Consider the following 13,669-nt stretch of genomic DNA (forward strand, 5'->3'; position numbering starts at 1 on the left):
GCACTCACGACTGCAACGCTGGATCAAACACGCTATGGCCATCCAAGCCATGGCAGAACATGTGGCAGCTCTCAAATTCGACGAGCACGCCCTTGACCTCTCCGACGGGTCACTCAACGATTCCTCTGAGGAGTCCGAGTGCAAAAGTGTTGAGTCGACCACCGAGATTTTAATAGCGGACAATTCCGAGCATCGCGCGTCCCCCGGGTGCACGGATGCCAGGGACGGCCACGCGAGCCTGTCACACGACAACGCTGACGACGGTGCCGCAGGCCACGAGCCATACGTGCCTCAGGCTCTCACCCAAGAGCAGCGAGACAAGCTTCACCGCATGAACGAACAGCTCTGGAACACCCCCATCACTATGATGACCCGTGAGGCGTTATCCATGGAGTCGACTTGCCTAGCCACCCTGACCGAATGTGATCGCCTCGAACGACTTCAGAGGGAGCTGGACGACCGTGAACGCCGTCAATCTAGTTCCAGTCAGCACAAGCACCGGCTCTTCTCGAATGACCGTCCTCGTAAGTATCAAGTCCTCAGTACTCCCTACAAAATCTACCAGCCGCCACTCGAATCGCGGATTCCATCCAGCCCTCTGGTTCCGCGGCTGAAAAGGGGATTCGGCAGATCCGAACGTTCCTGAAGACGCCACTGTCGCAAAACAAGGCGGTGCCCCAGTCCAGAGACCGTATCTACAGCACGTCAATGCACGCAGAGACCATTCGGTCGGCTCACCCTCCCGGCTCTAGCAAGTGCCGACCCACATCCTCCTCAAGAGATCACTACGAAGATCGGAGGCGCGGTCGAGTTACGTCGCCCCAGCGTCACGATGACTACGAGCATGCCCTGATGCCTCCACTGTGAGATGGCGCGTACGGGCGCCATCCCCACAATGACAGACGGACGCACGACGGTGATCGTAGGCCAAGTCCCACTCGTCACACGAGGGGCACTTGAGACCCGCAGTTCAAAGCGAGATCCGTTCTCGCTCAAAACCTGGTCGACAGGGCCGGGCAGTGCGAGAAGGCCAAAATACCGACATTTTGAGTGGTTCCGTACCCTCAGGTCCCGAGTTCTTCAGCCGTTATATACGGGTGGCATAGATTCTCGGCAACTTCAGGCTGGCCACGGGGATCAGCAAGTTCACTGGCGAGTCCAAGCTAGAGATCTGCCTAGAAGATTACCGAATGGTGGCCCAAATCGGCGATGGCAACGACAATGTAGCCATGAAGCACCTGCCACTGATGCTCGAAGGCTCTGCTCGGGCATGGCTGACACAGCTTCTGTCGGGTAGCATATTTTTTTGGGATGATTTGGCGAGAGTGTTCGTCAACACCTTAGAAGGCACTTACAAGAGACCATGTGGTTTGGCCGAGTAGCAGCACTGCATACAGAAGCAGAACAAAACTCTCCATGAAATCCTTCAGCGGTGGACTACCCTGCACAATACGATGGAGAACGTCACCGAGCACCAGGCGATCCACACGTTCAAGGCCAGAGTTAAATACCGAGAGATGAACATGAAGTTCGGTCGAACTGAGACCCCGACTCTCAGTCGGGCTATGGAAATAGCCAATCGATACGACAACAGTGAGAAGGAAGTGATGACCCACAAGTATAGGGGATCAATCGTAGTCCTTTCGATAAGTAAGAGTTTCGAACCCAATGCTAGGCGGAAGGAAATGACAAGCGGTTTTTAGTAAGGTATTCTCTACAAGCACTGAAATTATAAGTAACGAGTAATTTGATAGCAAGACAGTTTGTAACAAGCAAGTAACGGTAATGTTAACAAAAGTGCAGAAGGTAGCCCAGTCCTTTTGAGGCAAAGGATAGGCCAGACGGTCTCTTATGATAAGAAAAAATGTTCTTGAGGGTACACGGGAATTTCATCTAGTCACTTTTATCATGTTGGTTTGATTTGTGTTCGCTACTTTGATAATTTGATATGTGGGTGGACCGGTACTTAGGTGTTGTTCTTACTTTAACAAGCCTCCTACTTATGATTAACCCCCTAGCAAGCATCCACAACTAAGAGAAAAGTATTAAGAATAAATCTAACCATAGCATTAAACTTTTGGATCCAAATCAGTCCCTTACGGAATAACGCATAAACTAGGGTTTAAGCTTCTGTCACTCTCACAACCCATCATCTAATAACTACTCCACAATGCATTCCCTTAGGCCCAAATATGGTGAAGTGTCATGTAGTCAATGTTCACATGACACCATTAAGGGAATCACAACATACATACCATCAAAATATCGAACACATATCAAGTTCACATGATTACTTGCAACAAGATTTCTCCCGTGACCTCAAGAAGAAAAGTAACTACTCACAAATGATAATCATGCTCAAGATCAGAGGGGTATTAAATAGCATAATGGATCTGAACATATAATGTTCCACCAAATAAACCATATAGTAATCAACTACAAGATGTAATCAACACAACTAGTCACCCACAAGTACCAATCTATAGTTCCGGTACAAAGATTGAAAACAAGAGATGAACTAGGGTTTGCGAGGAGATGGTGTTGTTGAATATTTTAATGGAGATTTCCCTCCCCAAGATGGGAGAGTTGTTGGTGATAATGATGATGATGATTTCCCCCTCCGGGAGGGAAGTTCCCTCGGCGGAATCACTCCGCCAGAGGGCAAAAGTACTCCTGCCCAAGTTTCGGGCATTGACGCATGTGGCATTTTTATTTATCTTCCTAAATATGTAAGACAATTATTATGCACTGTCATCGTCATTATATTTATATCAGTCTTGCTATAAGTCTCAGTCGATGCTATATATGTCCGTCAGATCTTACATCAAGATCCGTGACAAATTTTATTTTCAATTTTCTCTCTCTCTCTCTCTCTCTCTCTCTTAAATCTCAGTCGAGTGAGACATAGCCACACCACAAAATAGGGGCTCAGGCGCCATTAATGGAAAAGTTGGGGAGAGAATCGGGTGGTGGATGGAGGTCAAAGGGCTCGCCTCCCGATAAGCATGCACATGGGTCTGCTCGCATGCCTCCCGTACTCAAATAGCTACCACGCACGACGCTTCCTAGCCAATAAAAACAGAGGACACTTGGCGGCACCTAAATGGTTAGTAGAATGCCCACGATTTCAATAATACTTTTGTTTCCGATTGTAACATGGAAGCTCTTGTTCCCAAATGACTTTGTTGGTTGTTGATGTGTGCGCCTTCACAAATCGGACAAAAAATTACCAATGACATGTTGGTGCCATGTGAAGGCAACATGCTGAGTTTCATCGATAACACTCCGAGCAATGCCGTGCCATTCATCATCCAATCACTTAGCAAAGGTACAAGACTCATATACATGTGAATGTTAAATATCCAGGATCGTTGGGGGCATTAACTCAATTTAAAGGATGAACTTAGCACTAATCTCTAAGTGGTAACTAAAAAACAGTCTGCCGATGTCGAATCCCTCAATGCATACACATCAAGCGAGAGTATGTCAATGCACACAACTCATCTTTTGGTACTTACTAGTGGTGGAAAACTCGGATTCAAACTCATGTTGCGGGAGTTTGAAGTCATACTCCAGATTTGGCTATTGATTGTTTTCCTAGGGGGGCACTTCAGGAAGGACTGAGGGAGCTACTTTGGACAGATTAAAAAAATCATGATTGATCAGAACCTGACAAGATGATTCAGAGGCGTAGTACACCCGCCTTCTGATGACCTTAGCCAAGTGCTTGGTGGTAACCACCGTGGAGGTGCTACACACCACGCTGCTCAGTGCGACAGTACGAGCCGGAGCAGCCGCACTGAAACTATCACCACCACTCGCCCATGCTTCTTCTTGAGATTCGTTGGTTTTTCCCTTGAAGAGGAAAGGGTGATGCAGCAATGTAGAGATAAGTATTTCCCTCAGTTAAGAATCAAGGTATCAATCCAATAGGAGGAATACACAAGTCTCCAATAGTTGTACCTGCACAAGAAAACAAATACTTGCACCCAACGTGATAAAGGGGTTGTCAATCCCTTCATGGTTACATGCAAGGATGAGATCTGATAGTGATAGATATAAAAGATAAGTAAAAGTGTAAAATAAAAGTAAAGTAAATAAATTGCAGCAAGGTATTTTTGTGTTTTGGTTTTGTAGATCTAAAAATAATATGATAAAAGATAGACCCGGGGGCCATAGTTTTGACTAGAGGCTTCTCTCTTGAAAGAAAGCATACAATGCGTAAACAAATTACTGTCGAGCTACTTGGTGAGAGTCGGAACCGCCATATTGACCTCTCGGTTAATAACCTTGAGGCAATTCTTGCTTTCTACGTCGGCGAAGATCATCATCATCTTCATCCTTGTCCCCGAAAGTACCTAGAAGTACCTTTGCCTCCGTCATCGTCATTCTCTTCATCCTTGTCCCCGGAGGAATATTGCCGCATGTCTTACTTTAGGAGTTGGCACTCCCGAGTGGTATGCTTGGGCAGAGTTAAATTGCCCTCCTCGTCTTTCTTCATATGGATCTGGCAGGGTTGATCGAGGATGTCACTCTTCGGGGTAGCTTGCTTCTTCCCCTTCTAATCCTTCTTTTGCTTTTGGGCGCCTTTGCCTTTACCTTGGATAACCAGCACCGCAACCTCAGCACTGCCTCCAGCCTCAGCCTTCCGCTTATGCATCGTGCCCTTGTTGTTCGATTGATGAGCGTCGCCTGCTTGGCTTTTGCCACTTTTTAGTCGGTCTTCCTGATACGTCCATTTTGCATCATGTTTTCCTACTATTATTTATATAGTTTTTATCCATAATAATGCTTTTGGAGTAATTCTAACGCCTTTTCTCTCATAATATGCAAGGTACACACAAAGAGGGAGAATTCTGGCAGCTAGAAATCTGGACCTGAAAAAGCTACGTCAGGCTACCTATTCTGCACAACTCCAAATGACATGAAACTCTATGGAGATTTTTCATGGAATATATAAGAAATATTGGAGCCAATGAGTACCAGAGGGGGCCCACCAGGTGGGCACAACCCACCTGGCACGCCCTGGTGGGTTGTGCCCTCCTCGACCAACCTCCGGTGCCCCTCTTCCGGTATATAAGTCATTTTGACCTAGAAAAAAACAAGAGGACTTTCGGGACGAAGCGGTAACGCCCCGAGACCGATGTGCCAGGTGTCCGCCAATTATTCGCTGTTGTTGCGTTGTCATTGCTTGCGTGTCATGCATTGCATATCATGTCATCATGTGCATTTCATTTGCATACATGTTCGTCTCATGCATTCGAGCATTTTCCCCGTTGTCCGTTTTGCAATCCGGCGCTTCTATGTCACCCCGTGTCCCTTTCTACCTCTTTTAGTGTGCGGGTGTTAAACATTGTCGGATTGGACCGGGACTTGTCATGCAGCCTTGGTTTACCACCGGTAGACCGCCTGTCAAGTTTCGTACCATTTGGACTTCATTTGATGCTCCAACGGTTAACCGAGGGACCGAAAAGGCCTCGTGTGTGTTGCAGCCCAACACCCTTCCAATTCGGCCCAAAATCCACCTAAACCCCTTCTATCATCTAGAGCGTTCGATCACGATCGCGTGGCCGAAAACCGCACCTCATTTGGACTCTCCTAGCTCCCTCTACCTATATATATGTGCTCCCCTCCCGAAATTCGCGGATGAAACCCTAGCCTTCCTCTACCTCACGCCCGGACAAAAAACCCCGCGCCGCCGGACATGTCCACGCCACCCTCCTCAGCGAATCCCGCTTCACCACCTGTCTCCGCCGCCTTCTCTCTCCTCGCCTGCGCCGCCGCGGCCCTACGGGCCCAAGGCCGGCCCGCCCGGCCCGAGCGCGACCGCGCGCCTGCCCGCGGCCTCCCGAGGCACGCGCCTCCTGGCCACCGCCACCGCGGCACCGTCCGCCGGACCACCGCCCCGACGCCGCAAACTCCGGCGCCGGCGACCTCACCCCGGCGCACCTCCGCCGTCACCTAGCTCGCCGCCGGCCGGATCCGACCAGATCCGGGCCGGGACGACCTCCCGCCGCCACCTCTGTCTTCTCCGGCGCGGATCCGGCAAGATCCGCCGCCGCCACGGTTCGCGCGCTGCCCAAACCCTAGATCTGGAGGTGGTAATTTCTACTAAGTCCCCAAGATTTCTAGTTTCATATGCCCACGTTCATCATGTCGTAACTTTGCATCCGTAGCTCCGTTTTGCGTGCATAGCATATCAAAATGTTCGTCTTAGAGAGCACATCATTTCATCTCTTTGCGTCATTTTCATTTGAGTTCATCTTGATGCTCGAAATGCTGTTGGAAGAGTGCTATTTGAGATAATTGTCAGATCTGCTGCTCCAAATAGCTATCTGTCATTTTTGCCATGATTATTGTGTGCATGATATGCCCCTGAGCTCTACATGTGTTTTGTCATATGCTTTGCCATCCTTCGAGAGGTGCCATCCATGTATTTTTGTGATGTGTTTGGTGACTAGCACAAGCTTGCAAAGTGGTGCATTCGTTAATGCTGATTTCAGGGACTTAGCATTTCCACTAAGTCCTTGATCTGTTCTTATCAATATGCCATATGTTCATGTTGTTTCCTAGTGATCCGTGCCTCTTTTGAGGATGATCAGTAAAGATGATTTGTTAATATTGTGGTGCTATATCCATCCATATCTTTGGTTGCAATTATGGAGCACCCTAGCTTGAGTCAACCGAGCTCTACTTTTGCTATTTCGTGAATCTAGGCAGATCGTCTACTTGTTAGCGATTTTGCCGAGGATGTTGTTGTTGATCCATGCATGCTATGTTGTTGTTCTTGCCATGTCTAGCTTGTATAATGTGTATTCTTGATGGGTGTATGCTTAGTTTGTCATGCCTTTCTCTGTAGTGAGTGCATCGAGCTCGTAAACATGCCTAATCGTTAACAGATTTGCATGCTCCAGTTTTTCTCTAAGTCTGTGACCTGATTATGTTTTCACCATGTTCACATGCTTGCAATTGTATTTTCTGATCCCTTTTGGCTCAAGGTCACTAAGGGAATTTTGTTAAGCTCTTCGATTAGCTTCATGCCATGCCTTGCTTTGCCATGTCAAGTTCCTGTAGCATACAGTTTTCTTGCTCCAAAGTGTGCTACCTGATCTGAAATTCCAGGCTTGTGTTAATTTCACTAAGTCTGAAACCTGTTTATCATTTGCACTTTTGCCATGCTTGTTTGAACCTGTTAATGGATGAATTCACCGTAGCTCATTGTTCATCTTTTGTCAAGCATCATGAGTGGATCCCTGCCATGTATTTTGTTGTCATGTTTAAGTGCTGTAGCATGTTCATCTTGATGCATTTAGATGGCTACTTCTATTTATCGCAGACCAGTGCCATATTTGTTTTGCTTGCCATTTCCAAACCGTGCATCCGATTCTGGCGATCTTTATATCGATTTCAACCGAAATCACCTCACCTTTCCAGTGGCACACTTGGATTTCCAAGTTGAGGCCAGGTTCTTTCATTCCCTTGCAAATCATGCATATGCATCGCATACCGCATCCCGCATATCATACCATGTTCATGTGTTGGTTGATTACTATGTTGTGTGCTTCTTTCTGGTGTTTGCTTCTTCGGGTTGGATCCGGTTACATCGTTTTTGTGAGGACCCATTCGTCTACGTCTATTTATCTTCTCCATGGACTTGTTCTTCTTCCTTGCGGGATCTCAGGCAAGATGATCATACCCTCGAAATCACTTCTATCTTTGCTTGCTAGTTGCTTGCTCTTTTGCTATGCCTATGCTACGATACCTACCACTTGCTTATCATGCCTCCCATGTTGTTAAGCCAAGCCTCTAACCCACCTTGTCCTAGCAAACCGTTGTTTGGCTATGTTACCGCTTTGCTCAGCCCCTCTTATAGCGTTGTTAGTTGCAGGTCAAGATTGAAGTTTGTTCCTTGTTGGAACATGGAGATGTTGTTCCTTGTTGGAACATGTTTACTTGTTGGGATATCACAAAAATATCTTATTTAATTAATGCATCTATATACTTGGTAAAGGGTGGAAGGCTCGGCCTTATGCCTGGTATTTTGTTCCACTCTTGCCGCCCTAGTTTCTGTCATATCGGTGTTATGTTCCCGGATTTTGCGTGCCTTACGCGGTTGGGTTATAATGGGAACCCCTTGACAGTTCGCCTTGAATAAAACTCCTCCAGCAAGGCCCAACCTTGGTTTTACCATTTGCCACCTAGCCTTTTTCTTTCCCTTGGGTCGGCCAGCCCAAGGGTCATCTTTTTTAAACCCCCCGGGCCAGTGCTCCTCTGAGTGTTGGTCCAACCCAGAGCATCGTGCGGGGCCGTCCCTTGGCAACTTGGGTTACGTTGGTTCCCGTAAGCTTAGGTTATCCGGTGTGCCCTGAGAACGAGATATGTGCAGCTCCTATCGGGATTTGTCGGCACAGCGGGTGGTCTTGCTGGACTTGTTTTACCATTGTCGAGGATGTCTTGTAACCGGGATTCTGAGTCTGATCGGGTCTTCCCGCTAGAAGGAATATCCTTCGTTGACCGTGAGAGCTTGTGATGGGCTAAGTTGGGACACCCCTGCAGGGATTTGAACTTTCGAAAGCCGTGCCCGCGGTTATGGGCAGATGGGAATTTGTTAAAGTCCGGTTGTAGAAAACCTGAAGTTGACCTTAATTAAAATGCATCAACCGTGTGTGTAACCGTGATGGTCTCTTTCCAGCGGAGTCCGGGAAGTGAACACGGTGTTGGAGTTACGCTTAACATAGGTTGTGCTAGGATCACTTCTTGATCATAGTTTCTTGATCGTGCTTTGCCTTCTCTTCTCGCTCTCATTTGCGTATGTTAGCCACCATATATGCTAGTCGCTTGCTGCAGCTCCACCTCATACCTTTACCTTTCCCATAAGCTTAAATAGTCTTGATCGCGAGGGTGTGAGATTTCTAAGTCCCCGTGACTCACAGATACTTCCAAAACCAGCTTGCAGGTGCCGATGAGTCCGTGCAGATGACGCAACCAATCTCAGGAGGAGCTCGATGAAGATCTTGTCCTTTGTCTTGTTTCGTTTCTAGTTGATCAGTAGTGGAGCCCAGTTGGGGTCGATCGGGGGACCTTGTCGCATTTGGGGTTCTTCTTTTATTTTGGTTCCGTAGTCGGACCTTGATTGTATTTGGATGTTGTAATTCTTTATTCATGTATTGTGTGAAGTGGCGATTGTAAGCCAACTATGTATCTCTTTTCCCTTATTGTATTACATGGGTTGTGTGAAGATTACCTCACTTGCGACATTGCTTTCAATGCGGTTATGCCTCTAAGTCGTGCTTCGACACGTGGGAGATATAGCCGCATCGAGGGCGTTACAAGTTGGTATCAGAGCCTTCCCCGACCTTAGGAGCCCCCACTGCTTGATCGTTATTAGCGGACGAGTTGAGTCTAGAAAAATATTTTGAGTCATTTAGGAATTATATATCGGAGAGTTTAGGAATTCTTTTTACTCCTCAGTCCCTTCATCGCTCTGGTAAGGCATCCTGACGTAGAGTTTTGACTCTTCTCTTCTCAAATTTGACTAAAATTTTTTTTGGATCACGCGGGTATCTTGGAATCGTTCCGATCGATTTGTGACGAGAACATTGTTCTTGGTGCCTCCTGTCATTTAGGGGTTGTGGCAGTGTCCCGAGGAGTTGAGCTCCGAGGTGTTGTCGTCACAATTTTATCGTTGCATTTCTGGAATACCTGAGTTTAGTTTCGCCGACATCGAAAATCTCTTTTATGCAGTTGTTGGTGAGATAACCTCGACGCCACCCAGTACTGGGGCGGGAGTTCGGGAGTATTGCCATAACTCGTGTAACGGATGCTTTTCGAAGGTTGAGGTAGACGATTTCCGAAGGTTTCTTGGTTATGTATTGAAGGATGGATACAGCTGGATGTAGGATTTGCTAGATTTGGGTGAGATATTATGCTTCCCATGTATCCCCAACACCTGATTGCATAACCGGGAAAATTTTGGGAGTTTATAAGTGGGAATTCAAGTAGCTCTTAGGATATCTTTCCGACAGATGTATGATATGAAATTGGGGTTCGACGTCTAGTGGTCCGCCTATTCACGGTTGGTTTTACAGTGGTCTCGTTGTGTCTTAAAGGGTCCTTGGCTATGCCGACTCGGGGACGCTTCGTATGTCATGTGCACTGCCTTGTACATGATGGTGCTGTATGATCGAGCCCGTGTAGGCCCCACCACGAAAACTTCGAACGAAATCGCTATCATATGTTTGTTCTGGCATATTCTGCAAGCCAATCCTTTGTTTTTGTTTTGAGTTGTGGTATTCGAGTTGCTTTGAAGTCAAATGTTGATTCCATACCTGTTTCTAAGCAGTGTTCTCATATTTTTATGTGAATACTAATCCTTCTTGATCATCAAGATTGTTTTGTCAATCCTTTTTAACCGGCGTGCTTCTCTTCAAGTGGATCCAATCACTTCAACATTCGCAAGATCAATTATCAGTTCTTCTCAATGGTGTTTGTTTCATCCATCTCCAAGTTGCTTTTGTTTTTTCCCACCCACCCACCCTTTTTCTTCAAGGACTCAGATTTCTCAATCAAGTATCATTTTATTGATGGAAGTCTCTCCATTCTTTTCCTTCATGTTCTTACCCGGTGATTCTCATGAAGATTCTAACGGAACTTCAAGTTCATCATTGTTCATTCTTTTTCTTCTCCGGTGGAACCAAGTCTAGCCTTGCTGATCATACCTTTTTCCTCGTTTCAATGCCTTCTCATGCCGGTGCACCTCTTAATTGTTCACCTCTCGCTATTTAGTTGTTCCGGAGTGCTGAAGATATCTCAGAAGGCTCGTCTTGTCATTCAGGATCTGTTCAACCTATTTCGAGGTTGTTATCTCATTCTAGCCATTTAATTCAACCGGTGCAATCTCAGTTTCTAGCAATCGTTCTATGGTGTATCTTTCAGTGGGCCCTAACCCACAGATCTTTTCCCAGGATCATACCTGACTCTTCTTATTTTCCCGGAGCTATCCTCAAATTCTTTTAAAGTTTGACGTAATAATGATTCATCATCAGTCATATGTATTTCTCCAAGATCCTTCAAATTCTTTTCATCGTTGGTTCAACTTTTCCATTTTTCTTTATTCCAGAGTATCTCAACAATTTGGTGGTGTTTCTCATCATCATTCTCAACATTTGAAGACCGAAGAAGAGTTTTTCCTCCAATCTATTCCGTTCTCTCAAGGATTCGTGGTTCTAGCTTACTGCCAGCCTCTCATAATTGTTTTGATTGTGAGAATTCTTTTCACCCATCCGGAGCTAGTCAAGGGAATTTTCAGTTCGATTATCCGGAGCCCATCATTTCAGAAGACTTGTTCATACTCAGCTTTCAGCTATCATTCTCCAATTTTACCGGTGCTTCGTTCAAGTGATCTCTAATCGGCTCGTGATCTCTTCCTTCTCATGTATCTAAATCCTCTCAAGAATCTTTGTTCATTTTATTATTCTTCCCGGTGTTTCTTTATCTTCTCTTCATTCATTTTCAATTCTTACGGTGGTTCGTTCAAGAGTTCCTTTTCATTCGTTTATCATATTAATTCATTCGTTGTTTCAATTCTACCGGTGAATCATTGAAGACTATCTCAAGTTTGCACAATATCTATCTTAATCTTTCTACAAGGATAAGTAGTATGTCAAATCCGTTGCTTGTCAGCAATTAAATTGTTGAAGGATATGCATAACATAGTTCTTATTCTTGTTCCATCCAAGTGATTAATTCTTTTTCCGGAGTGGTTCATCATATCAAATTCTCGATTCGAGATGCGTTATCTATTCTTTTCCTGGAGTCCCAAGTTCTCTCAATCATTTCAGCACGGAGGTTCATCTAAATCGTTACAAGGATTCAACTTGTGTATTCAACTTCTCTTTCCTTTCGTCTGACCATTCTTTTGTTTACCGGAGTTCTTCATCAAGGTGCTACATGATGGTTCATCAAGGATTTTTTTCCTTCTCAAAGGGGTCGTCAACAATTCTTTTCAGCGGAGCTCAAGCATTCTTCATCTTACATCCGGAGTGCAATTCTTTCTACCTTATTATCGGAGGTGGTATTATGTCATTTTTGATAATTTGAGTTCATGTTTCATGATTCACATATTATTAAGAATGAGGTATTTAAACCCATCACTTTCTTCATTGGAGTTATCTTGTGTCTTGTTGCACCTAAAGTCTTCCCGAAGGATTGTTGCTATTTATGTTGCTCATGATGACCCAAGTTCTTCTTTATCCTCCTGGTGAAATAAGTTTCTCGTCTCCTTGTTGATATCAATCCAATCTTTGGTTTTGTTAGTGGTAGGTTGCCACCTCATAATTTGGGATGTATTCCATAAGACCATATCAAGCTTTTCCTTTCACTGTTGGTTTTCCAACAACTCCGCTCGACCCTTCTCCTAAAGATGCCTTTTCAAGCTCTTTTGTGGTAGATGTTGGCATTTTCTTCTCCATTCTCCTATTTCAATTATCTATCGGCTATTCTTTTGTTCCAGAGGCATTGTCATGTTGCTCTTTTCAACCCATCATCTCGTCTTGTCAAAGATCATGTTCTTTTCATGCCTATCCATTTTACAGAGTGTTGTGCCCTTTTGCTCAAGTTGTTTTCATCTTATCAAGTCTTGTATCACTTTTCAACCAGAGTGCTGTCTAAGATCTTTCTTACCCCTTGCTCCATTCATTCAATAGTTCCGGAGGCAGTGTATTGTGATTTCATCAAGTATCTTCTCATCTTATCAAGTTCTTATTCAATTCCGTTTCTTTCCAATCAGAGTGCTACCCGAAGTTGTTCTTCCTTGTTCCTCTTTTCTAATGGAGTGTTTTCAACTTCGTTCATCTTCATTGTATTCTTTTCTCCAAATGGCTTAACCTTGTCAAGGTTCTTTGGTTTCACTCGTTTGTCAAAGGAGCAACTTAGTTCTACCTCTTCTCTTTCTCTTCCGTTGTCCCTCCGGTGCCATTCTAGATCTCGGGACGAGATCCTCTCATAGTGGTGGAGTGTTGTAACGCCCCGAGACCGATGTGCCAGGTGTCCGCCAATTATTTGCTTTTGTTGCGTTGTCATTGCTTGTGTGTCATGCATTGCATATCATGTCATCATGTGCATTTCATTTGCATACATGTTCGTCTCATGCATTCGAGCATTTTCCCTGTTGTCCGTTTTGCAATCCGGCGCTTCAATGTCACCCGGTGTCCCTTTCTACCTCTTTTCGTGTGCGGGTGTTAAACGTTGTCGGATTGGACCGGGACTTGTCATGCGGCCTTGGTTTACCACCGCTAGACCGCCTGTCAAGTTTCGTACCATTTGGACTTCGTTTGATGCTCCAACGGTTAACCGAGGGACCGAAAAGGCCTCGTGTGTGTTGCAGCCCAACACCCTTCCAATTCGGCCCAAAACCCACCTAAACCCCTTCTATCTTCTAGAGTGTTCGATCATGATCGCGTGGTCGAAAACCGCACCACATTTGGACTCTCCTAGCTCCCTCTACCTATATACATGTGCTCCCCTCCCGAAATTCACGGATGAAACCCTAGCCTTCCTCTACCTCGCGCCCGGACAAAAACCCCTGCACCGCCAGACATGTCCGCGCCACCCTCCTCAGCGAATCCCGCTTCGCCACCTGTCTCCGCCGCCTTCTCTCTCCTCGCCTGCG

The sequence above is a fragment of the Triticum dicoccoides genome, chromosome 6A (genome assembly GCF_002162155.2).
Source record: "Triticum dicoccoides isolate Atlit2015 ecotype Zavitan chromosome 6A, WEW_v2.0, whole genome shotgun sequence".
NCBI lineage: Eukaryota > Viridiplantae > Streptophyta > Magnoliopsida > Poales > Poaceae > Triticum > Triticum dicoccoides.